The sequence below is a fragment of the Podarcis raffonei genome, chromosome 1, assembly GCF_027172205.1.
Source record: "Podarcis raffonei isolate rPodRaf1 chromosome 1, rPodRaf1.pri, whole genome shotgun sequence".
NCBI classification, from domain to species: domain Eukaryota; kingdom Metazoa; phylum Chordata; class Lepidosauria; order Squamata; family Lacertidae; genus Podarcis; species Podarcis raffonei.
Window position 1 is genome coordinate 26,485,691 of NC_070602.1, and position 25,382 is coordinate 26,511,072.

The window sequence follows — 25,382 nt, forward strand, 5'->3', positions numbered from 1 at the left end:
AATGCTGGGCATTGCCCAGGCTTCTTGCTCTTTCCTTCCTTAGATCTGTGAGCTTTTATGATGTTGTTCCAATAGCCCTGGTTAGATGCTATGGTAAATTGGCTGGTTAAATCAAAATACAGTGTTACCTCGGGTTAAGAACTTACATTCGTTCTGGAGGTCTGTTCTTAACCTAAAACTGTTCTTAACCTGAGGTACCACTTAAGCTAATGGGGCCTCCTGCTGCTGCCACATGATTTCTGTTCTCATCCTGAAGCAAAGTTCTTAACCTGAGGTAATATTTCTGGGTTAGCGGAGTCTGTAACCTGAAGCGTCTGTAACCTGAGGCGTCTGTAACACGAGGTACCACTGTACTTTTAGTGCTCTTTCTTGACTTACTGTTCATTTTTTTGTTCTCTGCTTTGCAGTTTTAAGATGGTTTTATTTCATGTAAGTGAAGCTTTTCTCTTTTCTTTTTTAAAACAATATGTAAACATGAAGGTAAACAACTAGGGTTGGATTAGTTGACCCTTAGAGTCTGTTCCAACTCTACAATTCCACAAGAACTTAAGAGAAACCCTTCTGGATCAGTGGCTGAGCAGACAGCCATGGGGCACCCCAAAACACAACCTGAATGCAACAGCAGTCTCCCCACTTGTGATTCCCTGCAACAGGAGTGGCAGTTTGGCTCCATGACCATGGATGCTCTGTCATGTGACAAAGACACATGAGAGCAGAAGCAGCAAAGCAGGCTGGGAAGTGCTGGGACTGCAAAGTCATTTGGGCCTACTAAAGTTATTCAGGCCTAACTGCTAACTGTTGAGTCACTCTGACATATGACTTAGTAGCCAGTTTCTCTTTTGTGCTCTGTAAGATTTCAGTGAGACTCAGTCTGCTTCAGCTGTGAACAGAGTCAATATGTAATCTCAGTCAAACTGTTTGGAACCATGTTGTTTATGAATAAGTTTATTTTAACTCAGTAAAGCTTTTATTCTTTAAAACTCTGCATTATTAATTTACGCTGCACGTCATGCTCGGGGCTGTGGGTGCCAAGCAGCGTGCATGGCCCTGGTGCCAAATTTGTGAGTGCCCCACCCCTTCATGTGGAATTTTGTGGGTGCTCAGGCCCCCAGGGAGTCGGCTGTTAAAACTCTGAATCCTGTGCAAAAAAACCAGAAGAATTTTTGTTAGCGATTGTAGGACAAGACTTTGCAAGAAAAACAAAGCATCTATTTATGTATGCTACAACAGCGGCAAGGGTCTTGATAGCACAAGGATGGAAGAACGAGGAAATCCCAACGAAAGAACAGTGGCAAGAAAAATTGATGAGCTATGCATAGCTGGCTAAATTGACATACAAATTGTGGGACAAGGACAACTGTGACTTTAAGGAAGAATGGGAGCTTTTTACAAATTATCTAAAAAGACAACAAATTGAACTGGACTCCTTGGCAGGTTTTGAATAAACATAGACAAATTTATTGGTTGATAACATGTTAGATAGATAACGTAAGGATATGTACAATTTTATAACATGCAGAGAATAATATGTGCTGAGAAATAAGAGAGAGGAGCTGAGGGAAGTCTCTGGTGTGGGGGGGGAGGGAGGGATGGAAGGAAGGGGTGGGGGAAAAAGGGGGGAAATAATGTATGCGTTTATATGGTTTGATAATTTATGTTGAAATTGCTAATAAAAATATTTTTTTAAAAAACAAAACTCTGAAGCCTGTGAGCACTTTTTGAAATGCTTTTGCATGCTACTAGGACCAGTTTCTTCACCTTTGAATTTCTTCAATGATGCACAACTTAGCAGAGTAGCGCAGCTTTTCCTTAGCAATGATCAAGACTGCTCAGTCAGGACGATGATCAGGAACAAAGCTGACGACTAGTAACTTGATTTTGTGGTTTATTATATACGGCAGTAAACTCACAAGCTATATACAAGTTACTATATACAGACACAAACTTCATCTCTCGCCAAGCACTCCAGAATACTCCTAACTAGCCAAACAATGTCATAGGTCATGCTGCCTATATGAGAGGCCTCAGCCAATCACGGAGCCGTTACTAGGTCTTCTTATCTTCAGGCAAATTTCTCCTGTGCTGTCTCCCTAGCCTGTAGCCAAAACATTAATTGCTCACTTGCCAAGCTGCACATAGACTATGAACTCCAACATCTGCATCTATGCCCTGCAGCTGGTACTCAAGAGTCATACTGCCTTCCAACAGCAGAGAGAGAACATGGCCCTCATAGTTAGTAGCCACTGGTAGCTTTACACTCCATGAATTAGTTTCATCCCCTTTTAAAGCCATCCAAACAGTAGCAGCCAGCAGGGCAGCAGAGGTGGGGTGGGATGACATTGCTCACCTGGCTTCCCAAACTCTGAATTACTGCTAGTTACTGAGAAGGGAAGGAGGAAGTCATCAGCAAGATCAGTGTTGTGTGGATGCAGGAATGGAGCCAACGGGATGCTCCAGTCTCCCTGCTGCCTGGCCCTGACGCCTTCTCAATAAGCAGCAGCAATGCAGTGCATTGGGAAGCCAGATGAGCAGAGATGCCCCACCCACAATCACCAGCTGGGTGATTTCCTAGTAGCTTGTGCCCGAATACTACTAAAGAAGAGAGCATCTTTCTGTAGTTATTTCACTGAATCAAACGGAGCTCTACTTAATCAATGAAGAAATGAATTTGCAGGAAAGAGGTTCTGCCATTTAAACCATCAGTAGGTTTATGGAAATCAAGACTTGATTTGACTGAATGGGAGCACAGAGGGAATATGACCTCCTCCTTTCCATTAAGGGAAAAAATATGCCATTTCAAAGTAATTGTGAGTTAAATTTATTGCAATTTGAGTTGAGGTGGAAAAAGAGCTTCTGTAATTGCTGTAGAATTGGGGCGGGGGAACATTATTGCCTGCCTAAGTCATTCCTTGAAATATAATGGTGGGTGGTAGTACAAGTGGCGTGTAACAATCACATTAAATGCATTTTATTGCCCTGTAAGGTTACTATATAGATCAGATGAGTCTTTTCAAAAATACTCAGCCTGAACGGCCATGGAAAATAAAAACATAGAATTACAACATAACCCTGTGCATGTTTGCTCAGAAGTAACATCTATTATCTTCAATAGGACCTACTTCTTATTAAGGTCCCATCTGAACAATACTGTTATGAGTTTATTCTGGGGTAGACTGAATGATCGGGGCCCCGTTTAACTCTTGGAATAGCCAGGCTAGCTTCCTAGTATGGTGATAGCTTGGGTGATGGGCCATTAAGCGAACAAAGGAAGGGGCTCCATGCGAGAAAGCAAATAGATTGGGGCCCCTCGCTCAACTTGCAGGTAGTTGAGAGCAGAGAGTGCAGTAATGTGAGTTAGAACCAAAACGGCAAGTTGTATGAGAGAGTCAGAATGAGGTTTGATTTCTGTTTGAATCCTAGGCTGTGGCTATGTGGGGTGTTAATGTTGTGAACCCCTCCACTGTCGGCTCAGGTATAGTGCATGTATGTCTAACAATGTTATGGTTGCATCCTGTGTAGATTTTCAAAATAAGTAGAGCAAATATGATCCCAGGAGCTGATTCCTGCCTCCAGTAGTTTTTTATGCCAATGCCTCAAATGCAGAATCCAAACTGTGATCTTTTACAGTAATAATGCCTTAATACCATTTCTAGAGAACAAAATTAATACCTTACGAAACAGCCATTTGTGAGTGAATCTAAAACTTTTCCTCATGGCTATTCAGTATTGACAGAGTTGATATGAGCTCTCTGATGTAAAGAGCACCATGAAATTGCTCGTGACATTTTGTTTGGCAAGTCAGACCTGATTGTGGTGGGTGTACTATTACTGAACATCTTCCCACAGTATATTGATATTCTGAATTTGTACTGATGCTTAATAGGTCATTCTCGAAGATTACATGGAATGGGTGAGATTCGCCCAGTGCCAAAGGCAGCACTTAAATTTCACTTAAGGGAAAATTAAGGAGAATTGCAATCTGAAAGAACAAAACCCTATATTTTTCAGAGATTGGTAACACCAGTCCATTTCTATTCAGAACAGGCTTCTCCTCTACTCCAAACATTTTTGCATGATTTTTAGGGGGTAAAGCTTCATTATTATTTTTACTTCCTGACAATTCTCCACAGCTCAGTGAGGCTATGTACATACTTATGCTTAATGCACACTCACCATGTTTCCAGTGCTGCATTTTAAAACCGTGTTCACATGATGCTCCCACTAATGGATGTGCATCCTGTTTCTTTTTGGAGGAGAAAAATGGTTGGAGTGTTTGCTTGTTTTTCTCAAACTGGCTGCATACCAATTGAAATCCACAAGTCAATGCAAGTTCATCTTTAGTGTGGACAGCTGTACCAAAGCCACCTCTTCTGCTGTGGGTGGTCCTACAAATTCAAAAAGGCTCTTTGGAGTCTAGGTACATGGATAGTGGTTGGACTGCACATGCTCATATATGTACTTGATGCCTGCTAGTATTTGTCAACAATGTCACATCCAGATAGCCTTTCTTGCTGTTTGAGCATGCACCTTCCCCCTTGACAGTAGATAAACAGAAGATAAACAGTAGATAAACAGAACAAAGTGAACAGAGTTTTCTTACCGGTTAGAATTCTTTAATAATCACAGTGAGGGATAATGAACATCTCCCTCTAAGAATGGTGGTGCTTCCAATTAAGGCTACACTCCCCCCCCCAGTCCCTCTCAATCCATGTCACTCCTACATCTGGCAACCTGACCTTGTAGTTGCTGTGCTTTCTGTTCGGCAACTTTCTCAGCTCTCCTAGAGGGAGGGGGGATGCTGTCCAATGACTGTGAATCTGTTAACCCTCTCTCTTCCAGTGTTTCTTCTTCTACTCCTCATCCAGTATTTACCAGCTTTCCCCTTCTGAACTATGCCCCTCTGGAGACCACTGTTCTAAAGCTATACCATCCTCCTGTGGAGATTCAGGGTCAGGGGGAGAAGGCGGCCCCCACCATGCCTCCTTATTGTAGCCCTCCTCAGCACAGTCCCTGACAAGTTTGATGGTACAATTGTCAGCTATGGATGGGGTAAGAACAGAGCTGATGCATGAACTGTCAGGAGTTCAGTCCACACTCGAGTAGGACTCTGGCAGAGACACATGCCCGACTGGCATGTTCTCTCCCTCCTGGTCGATCGTTCAGGAGCTTCATAAGCTTTCTTCTGCCCGAACATCATAGCGACTGATGCCAACACCAGCACACTTAAGGATGCACAGAGTTTGCCCATCATGCGCGTCGTCAGCAACTCAGCATTTTGGCTAATCTACTTTATTTGCATACAAACACACATGAGCACTGCAACATGGCTCCCTCTCTCTCTAGCATCAGATAGCAAAGAGAAAAAGAACAAAGGACAATAGTCCCACTTCAGGAAACACAGTAACGCAAACATCCTGTCTTCGTCACTTCCCGCTCTGTGGAGTCAAAACATATACCTTCATGTGATAGACAAAAATCCCATGACTGCAATCACGGAGCAGGAATTCTAACATGAACATCCCCTGGTGTGGACGCATATTGAAATGAATTTGAGACTAATCAACAACTGGGGCCCATGGTGATGTGGCGGAGCAGAAGCGTGTTGAAGAACAGCAGGAAAAACAGACCACAGTGCACGCTAAGGTGAAAGTGTGAATGTCCCCTAAGATGACTCTCTGGAAGTCTCTCCATCATCACCAACCCTCCTCCCCCCCACCTTGCCAAATCTTCCTTTTGGAGAAGATCTGTGGCTCACTGGTAAATCACATACTTTGCATGCAAAAGGTCCCAGGTTCAGACTCCAGCATTTATGGTAGGACTGGGAGAAACCCTGTTTGAAACCCTGTAGAACTGCCACTTCTTGCCTAGCTAGACCAGTGGTCTGGCTCACCATTAGGAAACTTCCTATGTTCCTATGCACCAAAATTCGGGGAATTAGAGAGGGCAGCAAAGGCATCTGGGTAAACTTGTTCCTAAGTATCCAGCTCTTTGCAGCAAAGGCTTCATAGAATGTTTGCACCATCCATTGCTCAAATGGACTGTGCTAAAAATTTTATTCCCCCCCCAAAAAAAACCCCCACTGCCTGGTGAATGAATCAGACCTGAAGGAATTAAAAAACAACAACCCAAATTTCCCAGAGTTCACACCAGCAAAATTGAAAAATCTTAAAAGAGCCCTTGGCTTTAATCTTAGCTACCATTTTTTTTTCTCAGCGGCTTCTCCCAACTTGATAAAGTTTGATAAAGTGTGGTATGGGGAGAAGGGGGTAATATGACAGGAGAAAAAGTTAGTGTCTAGCCATCACAAGCTGAAGCAAAATTCACAAAGAACACATTGGGCTTGGCCCATAATGGCCTGAGGCTTTCATTTTACTGAAGCTGTTCAAGCTAATGGTTTTGCCTAGTATTGATGCACAGCGGAGCCTTATAGGAAAATGGCCTTGTGTACATTCCACACAGTGCAATTTTTAAATGTTGTTATCTAGGAAGATAAAATGATTATGTAATGTTGCTTCTGAACAGTTTGTAGAAGTACTATAAATACCTCTCCACATCATTTTCAAAACCCCAAGGGATATGTAGCTGCTAGAGTAGGAAGGGCAAATTCATATTTCTGAGAGCTATTAAAGAGGCAAAAACAAACAGAGGGAGAGTTGCTCATATTTCTTATCCTGCCACTTCTAAGTTATGGGTGAAACCAGAAAGTAGCCACATTTTATAAGCAGAGGTGCTCATTCGGTTAATGCATTGGGAGATAAGATAAGACAAATTGTAATATGGCGATCAAAGTAAACCAACCAAAAGCAGTTTAGGTGCCATTGATCAAGAGGTGGTGATATGAAAGGTAGAGACATTGGCTCCCAGTACATTTCCGAGCACAGTTAAAAGTGTTGGTCCTGACCTTTAAAGCCCTAAATGGCCTTGGCCCAGTATACCTGAAGGAGCGTCTCCACCCCCATTGTTCAGCCCGGACACTGAGATCCAGTGCTGAGGGCCTTCTGACGGTTCACTAACTGTGAGAAGTGAGGTTACAGGGAACCAGGCAGAGGGCCTTCTCGGTGGTGGCGCCCACCCTGTGGAACATCCTCCCATCAGATGTCAAGGAAATAAACAGCTATCTGACTTTTAGAAGACATCTGAAGGCAGCCCTGTTTAGGGAAGTTTTTTAATGTTTGATGTTTTATCGCTTTATTAATAATAATATTCTGTTGGGAGCTGCCCAGAGTGGCTGGGGAAACCCAGCCAGATGAGTGAGGTATAAATAAAAAATTATTATTATTATCATAATTATTATTATGATACATGATCATGGGGGTGTTCTTTGGGGGGCTGTCATAGAAGGCAATGGTGGGTAGTTGATGGGTATTAGTGTTCACCATGCCTATCTCATTTTTTAAAAAAATACTAGGAAGTGCTGTTAGAAAGGGCAATATATCATACACTGAAATCTGCCCCATATTTTGAACTGGTATCCAAAGGAATCTGACCAGTGAGTTAGCCACAATGACCTATGTGTTTTTATTTATTTATGTTTAGAACAAATATCTGGCTGGGAAATAGCTGTTTGATGGCCAGGAAATGAAGACTATAATGGGTACAGAAGTAAAAGGAGAGCTTTGGCTTTCCTGGGAACTATGATACCATAACTCAGGCTTTCACCGGATGGCAATGGTTTGGGAGTATGCCTTTGTGCTCTAGAATTTATATGTCCTACCCAGGAGCTGTGGTCAGGGCCTTGCCACATGGTTAAAGGAAGGTTTGCCTGGGTACTTGCCATGTCACACGTGAATGATGATTGTAATTTTAAGCAAAAGCAGAAAGGGAGAAAAGGGCATAGCCGTAATTACATTTGCTGCTGGAAATATGGCTGCTTTCCCCTCCCAAACTGTCATCACAGAAATTACAGAGAGAATATTGACCTTTTCTCGTTTTCAAAGAAAGAAATGTGGGAGTAATGTAGAGTTCCTCCCCTCCCAATGAATTATACTAGTCCAACCCTCTTATTTATAACACAGAAGGAGGGAATCAGCTGACAAATAGAACCTAACCTGGCAATAAACTGAGAAGGCAGTTTGTTAATAATTATAGGAGTGAAACTATTGTAGACGTGTGTGTGTTGGGGCAGGGGAGAAGGAAACAAGCAAGTGTAGGAATGCTTGTGAGTGCACCAATAGTGGGAACCCAGAAGTTAGGATTCAGTGTGGAAGCAATACTTGAAACCAAAGGTCATAATCTTTCCCACCATCTTGTAGTTGAGTATAGATCCCCAAGGATCATGCACCTGCATTGTAGATCATTCCTTCCTTGCCTTTTCAGAGTATATGGAAACATATATTCTAAAACAGGGATAGCAGAAGATTTTGTTTGCTCCATATTTTAAAGCAAACCCACCTGATTTGCACCTTCTGGACCAATGTGTTGATTGGAACATCATTATCCTTTGAATTCTGTACTTCTCTGAATTTTGTAATAAAGTTCTTGGTTCAAAAAAGGTGACAAAATGCATAAAATAGGTATTTTATTTATTGATCAATTATTATTATTTATGGGATTTGTATACCAAGGCACCCATATAGGATAAAATAAGTATAGAATTGCCTACATTGAGAAGATATATGCACTTAATTGAGATGAAATATACACATAATTGACATAGAATATGCATTAAAAAGTTAATACAGAAAGAGATGAAGTGGACTTATGAAAAGTGCACAGCCCAAACTGACTTGCCATTTATGTTCTTTGCTGTGTGAATATGCAGTGAGTGCTCCAGTTCAAATATTGACTACACACACAGGCAAACTAGATGTGACATTAATTGCATGAATGGAACTGGTGTGCTTTTTCTGGCTTTGTAAATAGAAGACAGGGAAGCATGTGTAGTCTTAGAACCTTGTGATAGGGAAGTAGAATTTAACACTGCCAGCTTCAAGGAAAACCCTCTCTTGAATGCTGCTACTTGTATTTCAAGCAAAGCTCCCATTGAAACAATTCTCTTGGTATGCAAATAGCAGCTTCAGAGAGTTGGTTTTTCTTGGAGGTAGATTTAAAAGTTCTGTCTCTCAATCCTCACCCATCTGCAACACAGACACCTCAAGGTTTTCTGCAGTTGTTATTTGCATAACAAAAAAACATGTTAACTGCATGCACACAATTAACATAACATCTAGTTTAGTCAACAGGCAACTGTATAGCTATAAACACACCTCCTCCCTCCTTTTTATCCTTAGCAAGCATTTTATCTACTTTTCAAAATCATGATAACCATACCAATAATTACTTCCCTTTAAACTTCCATATTGATTGGATCATTTCTGCTCAATTTAAAAACAAAAAACAAAATCTGCCATCCTTCATTAATAACATTTCTGGCTTGCAGAAAAGCTCTTATACTTCCTTGCTTGCTTTGAGGGGAATAAAAGCTGAAACTCAAATTATAGGAGGGAAGGTAGGAGGGACTTTAATAAAATCCATAAGCCCCTCCCCCCATTCTTCCCAATTTTAGCCAAGTCATCTCCTCTGATCTTTGAAAACAGTAGCAATTGGGCCACCTCAAATGGTAAGGACTGGCCACCTGCCTCAGCCCATAATTTCCACATTACATAACATATATTTGTTGAGTAATTGTGAATTTGATAGAATTTAAATTTCATGTCTCCCCTCTACCTTTAAAAAACAGATGGTGATTGGGGGGCCTTTTCAATGGTGCTGCCCCAGTTACAGAATGAGCTCCCCAGAGATTGAGAGGCTCCCCAGAGAGGTAACCACATTATGGTCCTTTCAGTTGCAGAGAAAGGCCTTTTTGAATTTCTCCAGATGTTTTAAATTCTTATGACCTTTTAGTGGGGTTTTTTGTGTTTTTTTACTGCTGCTTCATATGGTTTGCTGCTGATGGTTTTAACTTTGATCATGTATCTTTTCTGATGTTGTTTGTTGGTTTTTCCTTTTTTAAAAAAAGAATTTTTATGCCTTCCCCCCCCCCACTCTATGCCCAGAAAATGTTTGTTATTGGGTAGCATGCAAACGTTGCATATCAGTACATAGCTGTAGAGTCTCTCCAAGTAATCCACTACACAAAATGCAACAACCTATCACAACTTTCCCCAGAGCTTACAACTTTTCATTGACCAGGAGAAGCACCTGCCATTTTGTTAACTAACAAAAATTGATAATTGTAGACAATGACCTTGCACTGGGCTTTCCCCAACACATTACAGAGCGGTTTCTCGTATGTGATATTATCAGGCCTTTTGCCACGATTTTCTAAAGATCTTCTAAGACCACCTCGCTTACCATTTGCCTATCAAACATAAAGGCATGGGGCACATTTAAAGCAAGCCAGCAACATGATTAATAAGGACAGCACATTGAAGGCCGTAAAGCTGCCCTGTCTCCTTCATCTGTTCCCCTGGTGCAGTGATTAACCTTTGAGTTTATGAGTATTTTTGCACTTGCCTCAGATAAAGTATTTTATGAGTTCTTCCCTCCCAGGCAACTTGGATTAAACTTATCAGGTCCGGGAAGATTGTGGCCCATAATGACTGTTCCCTCGGAAATCATATCTGCCTCCTCGTTGCATTATTGGAACAGCCTTTGCACAAAACAGATGGAAACATCAAGTCAAGAGACAAGACAACTTGTTAAGGTCACATTCCACACTCCTATGCATCATTCATGCTTAATTGATTCCCGGCTCCACCTAATGACAGATTGTCGCACATTATGAGGGCCGAGAATATGAAAAGATCGTTTTCGTTTTCCCATTAATCCCCACTCGGAATGGCTCCTGCCTCAGTTAAACTTTCTTTGGCAGCGGGCTTGGCGAATGACGGATTGCTGCCTTTCAACACACCAACAGAGGAGAGGTGGCCAGATCTATCTTTTTGCCAGTGTTCGCCTCTGTGACACAACATTTCAGCTGTTGCCAAGCTCTCACATCATCTTCAAAGGGAGGGTGGGTTAACCAATGGGGCAGAAAGGACTTGACAACTTTCCAGAGATTTTGTATAATAGGGACACCCTTTCTTTGTATTCCATCATTGGCTTATTGATGTCTGCTTTCATGTTCAGGCATCTCCTCACACACACCTGACAACATAGCATTTCTAAACTGGCAGAGAGGTATGAAATCAATGCTTCCTCTTCCGCCCTTGGCACCTCAAAGCAGGCAGGTGAATAATTGGGCATCAAATCTGAGCCTTCTTCTAATCATTTAGGGAAATTGAAACATCCTGAAAGAATGTGCCAAACACCTTTCAGGGGAAATCTTAACAGTTATTATGACTTGACTACCTTCCTGTTTGTTCAGGTTTGTGAATGAATGATGTCCAAAGCTGAAGACTGAGAGAGCGACATGGTTTGCTGCAGTCAGTGCAGAGTCATGCCTAGCAGGTGAGAGATGTGAAGCAAAGGCATGCCTCAGTGGCAGACCATCAGCACTGCATACAGAAGGTCCTAGATTCAACCCCCCAGCATCTCCTGCTAAGGATGGGAATGTCCTCTCTCTGGAACCCTGAAGAACCACTGCCAGTTAGTCCAGAAAAATGCTGAGCAGGTTGGACGAGCGGTCTGACAGCATAAGGAAGAGGCTCACATTTCTAAAAGGGCAGGCATAAAGTAATTGGGGCAACTATGACATTCATGTGCATCAGTGCATTTTTAGAATCTCCTTCCACATGGGTCTAAATGCATACATGCCCAGGGACAACAGCACTTGAGGCTGAATAGCCAACTGATTATATCACCAGAAGACCAAAAGAATAGTGGTGGTTCATATTTCTATCCCAGTGCTAGAGCACCTGAGGCCTAGAACACGGATGCAAAAGTCTGGGTCTCAGTAGCCAACTCTCAGGACTCTCTCTCTCCAGGCCATGACAATGATCCTGACACTCTTGCTGTCCCTGGGCCACCCTAGCTCTGCTCTCTGACCAGGGAGAGAGTGGAAGAGAGACAGGGAACATTTTATTGGCTTCCAATCTCTCTCTTTTCACAGTATGCTATGTTGAAGTGATCAAGGCATATGGGACAGATGTGCTTTCACCTAAGTCCAAAGCAGTTAATGAAAAGATTCTGATAGTGCCGAGCTTTCAGGGACAGGAATGGTGGCTCAGTGGTAGAATATATGCTTGGCATACAGAGTTTTCAGTCTCTAGAATCTCTGATTATTATTTTTAGAAAAGGATCAGCAGGTGATGAGAGACATTTTGGAGTTTCCCAAACTTAGATTTTACAAAGGTATATGGGAAAAGCATCTGGAAGATAATATGTATGGAGGAGTTAGTGATCTGATATGGATCCCTTTCTGCCTCTGTTCTTTCCCTCTTCCTTGCTCTTGTTTAGTTTTTTTTATGGTTTGAGAACAGTCTTTAATGTCCTGAGAACGTTGGGAGGAGGTGAAGCTCCCCACACAGCTGCATTAATCAGTTGTGGAGAATAATGCTGGGTACCTTCTTTGATGTTGGACATTGTTTTGAGAAAGTAAGGCATTGGGAGGGGGTGGCTAATGGATGATCTGCACGTAGCCAGCCTTGGAAGCATCACAGGCTATCTATAAAATTGGACGATTTGGGCAGAGTTTCTTTGAAGCTCGTGCACAGACTGATCAGCTGCAGGGCCATGCAAACTGAGGCTATCTTCACCACTTCTTGAGGGCTTCCAAGTGACGGATTGAAGTGCTTGCTTGGTATGTATACATTGCTTGCTGTTTTAGAATAAAATCTTTAATCTTCTCACTCACTTGTGTATCTTGTATTGCTTCTGAATCTCATTTTAAAAGAACCATTTTAAAAGAACTTCCTTTGGCAAAACAAAAGGCTCATTGGTTTCTGGATATGACCAGTTCTATCATAAAACAGGTAGCCAGGGATCTACAGGTTTTCATTGGCCTTAGAGGTCAAGTCAAGAGTTGCTAGTCACCATCCACTGCCAAACACACACCTCTTAACCCATAAGTGCTACTTTTCCAGGCAAGTCGGTACCAGCCATTCCTGTTTGACAGAAGGAAAAGCCACAAAAGGATGGTTTGGCCCAGTATGGTCTTCAGGTTCCCAGATTTCCTGCTGAGGAGATGATAGAGATGGCCTGGATGATCCCTAGCCTGTTTTCTGTGACCTTAAAGTTGTGAGGGGAAATGGCTGTTCATCACACTCACTAGAAGGCTGTGGTGAGCAAGGTTGTTGAAGCTTGTGCTCTGGACAAAGACATATACAGTGTTGGTAACACAAAACTGGTGTTCCCCTCATTATTTTACACAATTAAACAATCACATGGATGTTGAAGCTTTGCTCTGTTGCACCTCTTGCATATTAAAGCATTCTTCCCCAACCAGATACAAATATTTTGGACTACAACCCCCATCAGCTCTGGACTTTGGCTACACTGAGTGGGGCTGATGGAAGTTGGCAACCAAAACATCTGGAAGCCACCAAGTTACAGGAGGCTGTATTAAAGGAATATTGGGGTTGTAGGAAGGGATATCCATTCTCTGCTGGGAATTTTCATATTAGAAAGCACATTTGTGTACCTTTTTGTCCAGATACAGCTTAAGAACTAACACCCTTTTCTTAGATAAGTATTGCACTTTACTGGACAAGGTGTCCTTGGTTTGTTTTGATATTTCATGTCTGCAATGAGAAAAGTTTGTATTGGGAGATAAACATCTTATGATGTGCTAATGCGTCTCTTTGTATACTTGAACTGGAAATGTGCCCTCTAGTCAGCATTGTCCCTTTATGTAAACCTGCTCTTGCTTTCACAACAAAGATATCCTGCTAAGACTTATATGGGGACGCGGGTGGCGCTGTGGGTAAAACCTCAGCTCCTAGGACTTGCCGATCGCATGGTCGGCGGTTCGAATCCCCGCGGCGGGGTGCGCTCCCATTGCTCGGTCCCAGCGCCTGCCAACCTAGCAGTTCGAAAGTACCCCCGGGTGCAAGTAGATAAATAGGGACCGCTTACTAGCGGGAAGGTAAACGGCGTTTCCGTGTGCGGCTCTGCCTCGCCAGGGTAGCTTCGTCACGCTGGCCACGTGACCCGGAAGTGTCTGCGGACAGCGCTGGCTCCCGGCCTATAGAGTGAGATGAGCGCACAACCCTAGAGTCTGTCAAGACTGGCCCGTACGGGCAGGGGTACCTTTACCTTTACACCTTTTAAGACTTATATGATGTGGTTGAAAGGTCTGTTGCTAACATCTATAATGCCAGGATACTAAGTGGTATGCCTGGGTAAATCTAAAAAAAACTAGGCAGTAGAGGCCAAGGAAAAGGACATATTTTTTGTTGACTGTGTTTAAGTCTTTTAGTCTAAGAACTAAGGAACTTACATCAGCTAGGGATAAGAATCTTGTTGGCATTGATCTGTCTTGAGAGACAATGGAATGCACCTCCAGGGCTGAAGTCAAGCTGCTGTGTTAGCAGCACCAAAATGTCCTCCCTAGGGTGCAAACCTGGCAGTGTGTCTGGAGGTCCTGGGCTGCCCAGATGACAAGACCCCCCGCCTCTCGGCCTCACTGATGTGGTCCAAAGGAAAGCATGTTTGGCACCAGCTTGGCTGCAAGAGTTGCCAGAAGGAGGCGCGCAAAGCACCATCCCACCGTTTTAGGGAATTCTGTATTGCACCTTTCTCCAACCTGGTGACGTCCAGCCATTTTAGACTACAGCTCCCATCAGCCCCTACCAACATATTGTAGTCCAAAACACCTGGAGATGGCCAGATTGGGTATGCTGCTGTAGTGGGTCTCTCAGACCCAAACTCACTTGGGAAACAGCTGTGGAACTATCATCTCCTCCACTTTGCCTCCACTAGCAAACCTCCCTAATTTGTACTTATAATAAACTATATGAACCAAGATTCAGATATTCTTTAAAATTAGCACTTCTCTACATTTGGTTATGCAGTACTCCAACTGAAAAAATTGTATGCAAATTATTAGCATTTATTAGACTTGTAAGTTGCTTGTTACCTCAAAGGTCTCCAGTTGACTCCAAAAGACCTTACCCCTTACATATACCAATGATCACTGTACTCCACAAGTGAGGACCTCCTGTAAATACTCTCTTATCTGGTGGTCCATGCCACACAACATAGTGTTTGGACCTTTAGTGCTGTTGGTACCCATGCTTTGGAAATTCCTCTAATTGAATATCAGACAGGTGCTGTCTCTGTTCTTTCCAGTGCTTACTTCCTCTTTCAAGGAGCTTTATCAACTGAGAGCTTTCTCAGTCTGCATCTGTAATGGACTTGGGCTTTTTGGGGAGCTTTTTTGTTTTTTAAAAAGATGTTTTTAAAAGTTTTTATTCTAGTTTCCCACCCTGACTTCCTTTGGGGGGGAGGGTGGGATATAAATAAAATGTGCCAATTAAATGAATACATTTAAAATGCACTATGCCAGGGGAATTTGTTTGCAAAAAAAGTATTATTAGGCAAAATTGAATATGAAAACATGTATATTAGGAGAAATAAACACTGCAGGAATGATAATTCTTCATGATGCCTTTAAAACAAAGTCACAAACTGATGTGGAAATGTGAGGAACCAAGGACTGGAAAAATGGGAAAACGAAAGAAACTGAAATTTGCAGATTTATCCCTCCATAATCTCCCCATGCAGTGTATGCAGCCCTAATCTTTCATCTTGTGTTCATGCTGTGGACAATATAGGAGCTATTCTGAAATAAGAGGAGCCAAAAATTCAGTGCCATTGCAGAGGTAGCAAAGTTGGAAGGGTCATTTCTCAAAATTTATCTTCTGTACCATGGAAATAAATAGAACCAGTTTTAGAAAAGAAAGAAAGAAATGTTGGGAGTAGGAGGGGTGAAGGACAAGTAAAAGGTTACCATTTGACACCTGGCATTTTTAGAGAAGTCCCCTTTAGAGAAGTCCCCTCACCACAATGCTGGACCATGGCGAGGGGACGTCTAGGGTAAAAAACACAGTGACCCCCAGGAGCCATCTGAAGGAGGATCATTGGAAACAGAACTGTAGCCACTCTAAAAGAAGGAGCCAGGGTGATTACCAGGAAACAGGAGAAGTGTGCTTTGGACTGCAATCCTAAACAAATTTACCTGGAAGAAAGTGCATCTGAACTCAATGTATAAACATATATTGTAACTGCACTACTGGGCTAAAAAAATGCATAAGATATCAAATTTAAACCGGCTCCTTTATTGCAGGTTTTGATTAAAGGTAGATCTGGCATGGAAAGGCAACTGTTGCAATAGATTCTAAAGGTTTCACATTTCCATTTTCCTTTAATCTCTCTCTCTTAAAAAAATCCACACCTCCTAAATTGCAGCAGTTTAAATGCCTATCCCTTCCCCTTTAATTTGGCACCTGTATACTTGGGTCTAAATGACTGGATCTCCACATGAAGACAGCAACAAAAAGAAGTGCCAGAACAGTTTAGACTGCTAAGTGAATGACACAAAGGCCACCTGTTAGGTTATATCTCTCTCCTTTTAAAAATTAAGAGCAAGCTGCTCAGCGGTGGTGCAGCTCAGATGTGGAAAGCTGCGTGTGAGAGACTTCCCCCACCACCACCTCCCTGTTTGCTACGAACACCTGCCTCGTTGCCTTCCACCCTCCCAGCCTTCTTTTCATGTGCCCTGAAACAAAAGGTGGAAAGGAACAGAGCAGATCTGTCTCTTAGACCAGCCTGCTTCTGAGAGCAGCTCCCCTGTGTAGTGTTCTGACGAGAACAGTGATGGTTTTTGATCTGTTGTTTGCAGCAGGAAGAGTGTATTTATACGAAGTGTAAAGCCATTTTCGGAGCGAAACCATTGAGACGTTACCTGTCACAGCTTTATCACAAGGTGCTTTTGGTGCAAAGGAACTGTCAGATGATTAAAAAAAGAAAGGAAAGGAAAATGTGATTTTTATTTGCTGCTCCCCACTGGGAGAAATCTGTTGAAATGCCAGGACGGTTCTGCTGGTTTCTGCACCAACAGATGGCAGACAGCATTCTCTCTATGTTCCTTCCCCATTCGGCAAATTGCAGGTCACATCTGGTCTAGACTGCGTATGCTCAGAACAGATGGGACTTTGTACTCTGCAGCAGTAGCATAAAGGGAGATGGAAGAAGAAAGGGGCAAAGAAGGAAAATGGAATTGCAGTGGGATGATAAATCCTGAAATTTTGAATTTCACTGTGCAAATTCTCACCTGGATTGTAGATGCTGAATTTGCACAAAAGGTACACAAAAGAAGGAAAAAGTTTAATTAGCAAGCCACTTCAGTATGTTAGAAATTACTCTAAATCCTGGTGAGTGCCGTTGGGTATAGGGAGGTATATAAATTCAATAAATTCTAATAATAATAATAATAATAATAATAATAATAATAATAATAATAATATAATAACCAAGATCTTGATGGGTGCTTCTACCCTCTTTTCTCAGGTGGGGATTTTACTTAGTCAGGGAACGGAATAGTAGGGAAGGGCAGAATAATAGGGATGCCAATTTCAATTTCAGTTTCTAATTTTGCCAATCTTAAAAACAGTTCTCCACATTTTTCACATCAGTTTGCATTTTTTTGGCCTAATTTTTGCATAATGGAATGCGTTTTTGTGTATTGTTTTCACTGGTATATCCATTGTTTAATGCATTTTTTTTGTAAATTGCTTTGAGGGATTTTTAAATGATCAAGCGGTGTATGCATTTTAACAATAATAAAATAAAATAAAAATAATCACTTGGCTCGAGAACTGCACTGCATTTTGAAGGCTGGCTGAATTTCAGTTCACATATTGTTTCAGAAAGTACAAATTTGGTAGAATTACCTTTAAATGCAAAATGAATCAAATTTCTCCCCCATCCCTACATCATAGTATCATAATGCTATATAGCAGGGGTAGAAATCTGGTGCCTGCCCCTTATGTTAATAGACTCCAACTCTAACCTGTCCTACACCCAGCCAATGCACCATCATATATGAACAATAAGATTTGGCCATGCAATGGTTTTACTGAAGACATATGTGGGCACTGTATGTATACCACAATTTTTCTAAAGAAATACCTGAAAGAGGGGGTATATTTCAGCACTGATACAAATTTTCAAAAAACATGAGATTTACTGTTATTTTAAAGCTATGGTTTAGAATAATTTTCTATTTCAAGAGCAGGGCTCTTGAATGACCCCTCGGTGTTTGACATGAAAATGTGCTCTCTTATCAAATTGATCATTTATGTGGACCAGCTTCCACTTTGATGGGGGGCGGGAAGAGTTTGTGACAGGGATAATCTCTGTTGTACTGCTTTTTGTTATAATTGTGAAAGTAGTTCTGGAACTAAAAGTTGAATAATTCTTTGTCATTGGATCTTGCTCTTTTTAAAACTATCTAGCCTAGTCAACATGTTTTAATTTTTGAAGGCATACTGTCTGCTGGACAAGGAGTTGCCTCCCAATGTGGTGTAGTGGTTAAGAGCGGTAGATCCGTAATCTGGGAAACCGGGTTCGCGTCTCCGCTCCTCCACATGCAGCTGCTGGGTGACCTTGGGCTAGTCACACTTCTTTGAAGTCTCTCAGCCCCATTCACCTCACAGGGTGTTTGTTGTGGGGGAGGAAGGGAAAGGAGAATGTTAGCCGCTTTGAGACTCCTTCGGGTAGCGATAAAGTGGGATATCAAATCCAAACTCTTCTTCTTCTTTTTCTTCTCCCTAACAGTCATGAGGTTTCAGAAACCCCCTGATTCTGTTTGGGCTACTTGGAGAGAGCCCACTTTAGTTTGAACTGTGCTTCAACTCTCCAAATAAGCCTGACTCAGCTCTGGAGTCACCTGAATCTGATGCACACCCTTAGTTATTAGTTCCTTTTCCTTGTTCAATGTTTCTTGTTTAGTGTAGTAACTTGTCAGAATTAGCCGCTAACAGTAGCTATTAATAAGAAGTCATTTCTGCCAAAAATATCAAAAGCTCTGGCAATATTCAATGGGATGCAAATGAAGCACTGTTTATGGATTGAACTAAATTAGATATTGAATCTTTCTTCCCAGAGATTGTTCTTTTTTAAAAAGAACACACGCACAGAGAGACAGCTATATCTCATACTCATTCATTCCTACTTTTAATGGATATCTGAGCTGGCATCATTCCAGATCACAGACCCCGTGGTAACTATTAAATTAGAATGTCATACAATAAATGTAATGTACCTCAAGGACATGATTACTGCATGTTCAGATCATTCTGCTTTTTATCATCACTGTACTAGAGGGACACATTATTCAAGTACAGATCAGATAAGCCTCTAATACCCCAACAGGATAAAAATTGGAGCTGTGCCTTTCTTTACCTCCAGTTTGTTCTAGTGCTGCAGCAACATCAACTGGACTACAACAGTTTTGCCCAATGACATTGCTTTGGATACAGTAAAGAATATTTTCCCTTACATAGAGGTGACTGTTAAATATCTCCATCAGGCATTATCATAGAATTATAGAATTGTAGAGTTGGAAGGGAACCCAAGCAAGCCCCCTGCAATGTAGGAATCTCTACTAAAGCATCCATGACAGATGGCCATCTATCCTCTGCTTAAAAACCTCCAAGGAAGAAGAGTCCACTACTTTCCAAGGAAGTCCGTTCCAATTGTTGAACAGCTCTATTTTTGCTGCTTATCTGAGACAAGTACCTGTTTTATCCAGTTTTATCCAGGACTTGGGTGGCTTTTCGGCAATGTACTTTCTCTTGGCCTGTATAACCTGAAAAATGTGAGGTGTGCAAACTGAAAATTCTTTCAGTCTGTCTGGGACTTTCTTGGATCCTCATTTCAAAGTAAGAAAGACAGCATTGTTAGGGAAATGGACTTCTTGCTGGTCAAGGTAGTTGGCAAATGCCAGATATCAACACCTTCTAAAGCAAGCCCTGTTAAAAGGCTGCAACACTCAGCTGGTGAGCAGCACCCAGTTCTGAATAATGGGCAGCACCATCCTGCCTAAACAATGCGTCAATCACACAATTTAATGCTTAACCAAATAATCAAATGGATTTTTTTAAAAAAAAATGACACTAATGGTGCTGAAAAGAAAACTCAGCTGATCTGCTCTACACTTGTATGCCAATCCCATTGGTATCTGATTTAGTGAAGCATACCATATTTTCCCATGTATTGGTTTTTTGACTCAAAAATAATGTCAAAAAACTGGGGGCGTCCAATACACGGTTACAGTGGTACCTCGAGTTACAAATGCCTCAGGTTACAAACTCCACTAACCTGGAAGAGTTACCTCGAGTTGAGAACTTTGCCCCTGGATGAGAACGGAAATTGTGGCTGGCAGCGCAGCGGCAGCAAGAGGTCCCATTAGCGAAAGCACACCTCTAGTCAAGAACAGTTTTAGGTTAAGAACGGACTTCCAGAACGAATTAAGTTCATAACTAGAGGTACCACTGTAGTGGCATGGGGGGGAGGGAGAAATGGGGCGCCTCCAGCCATCCGGTTGGTGGGAGCGTGGCTTCCCCTGATGCCGCAGCAAGCAGGGAGCGATCTGGGGGTGTTTCCTGCCCGCAGCTGCGTGGGGGGGGGGGGGAGAAGCTGCGTGCCACCAGCCAGCTCATTGGCAGGAGCGCAACTTCCTCCGAGGCCGCTGCGTGCGGGGGGGGGGCACTCCCTGGATGGTTTCCTGCATGCGGCGGCATTGGGGGAGGTTGTGTTCCTGCCCACCGGATGGCTGGCGGGAGCTCAAATCCCCCCAATGCCGCTGTGTGTGGAAAGCAATTTAGGGAGTGTTTCCTGCCTGGGGGGAAAGGCTCAAGAACTTTGGGTCATCTCCCCTCATTTCTAAAAAATTGAGTCCCTAAAAATGGGGGCGGGGGTCTTATACATGGGATGCGTCCTATAGAAGGAAAAATACGGTACTTCCTTATAAGTATGCTTAGAACTACAGAAAGTCACAATTCCCAGCATTCCCAGGAGAGAGGGACTGATTGATAATCCATTCTGGAAACTGTAGCTCTGTGAAGGCAATAGGGTTCCCCAGCAACTTCCCGGCACCATGAACAAACTACAATTCCCAGGTTCTCTGGGGGAAGCCATGACTGTTTAATGTGGTATGATACAGCTTTAAATGTATGGTACGGATGTGGCCTCGGCGTTTGGTCTATGGCAGGCTCATATTAATGGTCTGTCCGTAGCAGGAAAGTGAATTGTGTTTTCTTGCTGCAAATCCTGATTTAACAGTTAAATGAAACACTGGCCATTTTATGCCACTTCTTGTCTTTCAAGCCTTCACTCCAGGGTGTGCAGGCAATGTTTAGTTTCACCAGCACTGGCACCACATCAGTCCTTGGCTGCCTTTGCCTGGCAAGGAAACAACATGGGTAAGTTCAATTAAACATTGCTTGGAGAGCCCAACATTGCACTATTCCGCTGTTTTTTAGCAGCCGCCCCCATGTCAAGCCTCACAGTTCCAGCCTGTGTTAGTAACACCTGTCAACCCTCAGTTATTCTTTCTTCCTCCCTTTGCTTATGCTCTCTGTATCTTTCCAGCTGTGATATTTATACCGTACGCTTTACATTCCCCTCTGCTGGAGACAAATTTCATACCTCCTGGCATGTTTGGATAGAATGCAAGTGTAACAATGTTTCTCCTGAAGCACCATCACCTCCTCTGGATATGAAAAGGAAGCAATGTGCAAGGAAACCATTTCTGAATTATATTAAGGGAAAGCGGGTGGAGGGGAGTGTGAGCGTGCGGCGGGAAGCCGGTCCAAGTTTGACTATAGAAAATAATTTCCCTTTTGTGCATTCAAAGATTTTAGGTTCACTGATCCTTTTTTGTTATGTTAATGCCTCCTGCAGGGCTCAGAATCAAACCAGATTCTGTGCATTCTAATCAGCAAAGTGTAACCAGTGTCCCGATTTAGCAGCGCTCTCTCTCTAGATATATATATATATGGTAAGGTTCTTTTTACATTGAATTCTTTTTTCCCTTTCATTTTTTAATGTAGCTTTGTCCTCCCTGTAGTATCTCAAGAAATCTTGGCATGGGTCTTACGAGTCTGCCTGTAACATCTTTGTTACCATAGCTTTTGTCCTGGTTAAGTGGATAATAACATGCAGGATTCTTTACTGCTTAATCTGGACTCCAGTTAAGTGATATCAAAGAGCAGTCGCGTGCAGACACACACACACACACACACACACACGGTTTTAAATAAAAAAATTTTTTCCTTCCAGTAGCACCTTAAAGACCAACTAAGTTAGTTCTTGGTATGAGCTTTCGTGTGCATGCACACTTCTTCAGATACACTGAAACAGAAGTTGCCAGATCCTTCTATATAGTGAGAAGGTGGGGAGGGGTATTACTCAGAAGGGTGGTGGGAATGGGTGATTGGCAGATAGCTGTGATGAGCCTGTTGACGACTCTTAACGGCTGCAATAGGTCTTACAGGAAAAAGCAAGGGGTGAGAAGGTGAAAAATGGCTTTGTCATGTATAATGAGATAAGAATCCAATGTCTTTGTTCAGACCAGGTCTCTCCATGGTTGGTCTTTAAGGTGCTACTGGAAGGAATTTTTTTTGTTTTGTTTTGACTATGGCAGACCAACACGGCTACCTATCTGTAACGGTTTTAAATGTGCAGGCTTTATCCTACTTAAGAAGGCGTTTTGTTATTTTTGGATTGGATTATCTCGGACACCCCCCCCTTCCAATACCCCTCACCTCCATCCTTCACAATGCAGCCTCTTCTCATCCTTCTCATAGTTCAACAGGTGGCCAGTAAAGAGGTTAAAAGCAGAGGGAATCTGGAAGATTTTATTATTTTTTAAAAAAATAGCAGGAACTGTAACAAGGTTAAGGTGACATTGCAGCCCCCCATGTCCAGTACCATGAGATATACTTGTGCCATGGCTCAAAATCCCATGTGGACATGATGCTCTTGGGCCATGCTCTGTCTGTCAGGCATACTCACCTCACAGGGCTGTTTAGACACACACACAGACACACACACACACACACACATTTTTATTAGTTTTAACATATGAATTATAAAACATGCCACACAGTTTATTACAAATACAATCTTATTGGACTTCCATCAGCACCTCTGATGATCCTCCGTCTTAACCTCTTCTTATGGATTTCTTAACTGTATATTGTCCTTACATCTCTTAACATATCATCACCCCTTTTCCATTTTTACAATACTTCCAATAATACTCCTCACAGAACTTCTTGCAAACCTACAAACGTCGTCTGGTCATCACAAATACTTTTCAAATAGTTCGTAAATTTACTCCAGTCTTCGGTAAATTTCTGGTCCCGCCAGTTTCGGATCCTTCCTGTTAATTTGTTTAATTCTGCATAGTCCATTAATTTCATTCTCCATTCTTCAATCAGGCTGTTTTGAGGATAATGTGGAATGCAGGAGAACCATGTCCTTGAAGGGAAAGGTGGGGTACAAGTGTGATGTTTACGTGTTTAGTTTTATTTTTATAAATTTATACAATAAATAAATGCAGACACCATTCAAATCCCCTTCCCCTACATATGACCCCAACTGTGGGTAGCATTTTTGTGCCAGTGATTGACAGGGATACACGTGTCTCATGTGGAAAGAGACCCTGGTCAGCAATTAGAGAAGCAGTGTGTGTACAATTAGTTAGGTTGTTGGGCTACAACTGGGGAGAACCAAATTCAAATTTCTGCTCACCCATGAGGCTCCCAGGATGATCTTGGGAATTTCCCCTTCCTCCTCCACCACCCAAGCACCCCCTAAATCGGTTCAAGAGGTTTCTCCAACACCATGGAACAGATTTGGGAAGAGTGTGAGGTGTGCATGGCAGAAGGAGAGGGACGGAAAGTTCCACTGACCAAGTATAAATCTTTTGCACTGGTGGCAGCCCAGAGATGGAAAGAAGACAAAGTCCCTACCAGAGAAGAATGGCAAACCAAGCTGATGGACTATGCTGAAATGGCAAAGCTGACTGGAGAACTCAAGAACCAAGAGGACAAAAACTTTGCAAAAGAATGGAGGGAAATTTTAAGTTATTTGAAAGATCACTGTAAGCAGATGGAAACGTTGGCAGGGTTTTAATTTCACTTGTAGTGTAACAATTACCATGGAAAATGGATTGATATAATTGTTAAATATGGAAGAAGATGCAGTTTTTAAATGTTTAAAATGGGACTCCAGGGTAGGTGTGGGGGAAAGTCCTGAGATCCAGAGGAATCTCTGCTTATGGATATGTATTTGAATTTTTTTATATAATTTTGCATTGTAAAATCAAATAAAAATGATTTAAAATATATATATTTGCACTGATGGGATGTGTTAGTTGGATACTAAGCTGATGTGCCAGTGCTTTGGTGAGGATAAATGTTAAACAGGAGACCTTGAAAAAAGGAAGAAGATGGGTACATGTTTTTATTTTCCAGAAGATGCTCAATGGGAACAATGCTATGGCAAATAGCTTTTTTGTGTGTGGGGATCATAAAGAAGAAAAGAATGGTACTGGGGTCCACCTTTGAAAAGTGCAAAAACTCTCCATCTTCACAGCCAGGCTCCAATATTAATCCCCAGGTTGTTCACAATTGGCTGTAGAAGCTGCAGATGCTTGTTCCCAATATATCTATCTATATGAAAATATATCTCTGTGTATATTTCATGCATTGAAAAATATGAGTAAGTATTCTGTAGAAAGAGAGAGACAATTGGATTGGAAATTCTCATGAACATGAGTCTTTAACCTGGTGAAAAGGGACACATCCCAAAGCATCTTTTAAAGTTAACCTTTTTTCCCCATTATCTTGTAGAATTCATACAAATGACTGTTCAGCTGCATGAATATTTTTACTTTTCCCCTTCCTTTCATAGAGAGAACTATGGATGGTTTCCCCCCCCCCATCATCCAGCTGATCAAACCTATTTTCCCTTACATTTTTCCAAAAGGGTTGCTTAATAAATATTTATTTAGCAATACTTAATTTTAAAGCTCCCTGTGGTTTCATACTAATTGTGGTTGAAACAAGTCTCTCACCCACCCTCTGTGCTGCTGGCTTACAGAGATGGCGGGGGAGACATTGAATGTGGAAGAATATAACTGGGGGACAGAAGGATTGCTTGTGAAATAAGGATTCAGATCCAGAGTTTGTTTTATCCCATGAATAATACCTTCCTCTTAATTGTGTTGTTATTTCTTTATTGCTGCTGTTTTTATGTTAAATAACTAATCAGGATAATGGAGGTGTCAGACTACTTAAGCAAACAAGTTGCAGTGCCTAAGGTGGCCAGATTAAAAAAACACACAAATAAATAAAATAAAAGGGAAACTGAAGTTGTAGTATTTGAAAAGTATAATATATATTGTGGCCTGAAGAAAGGCCCATTGAGTTCAATGGGGCTAACTCCCTGGTAAGTAGATAGAGATGGCGGACTAATGCTCATAGAGC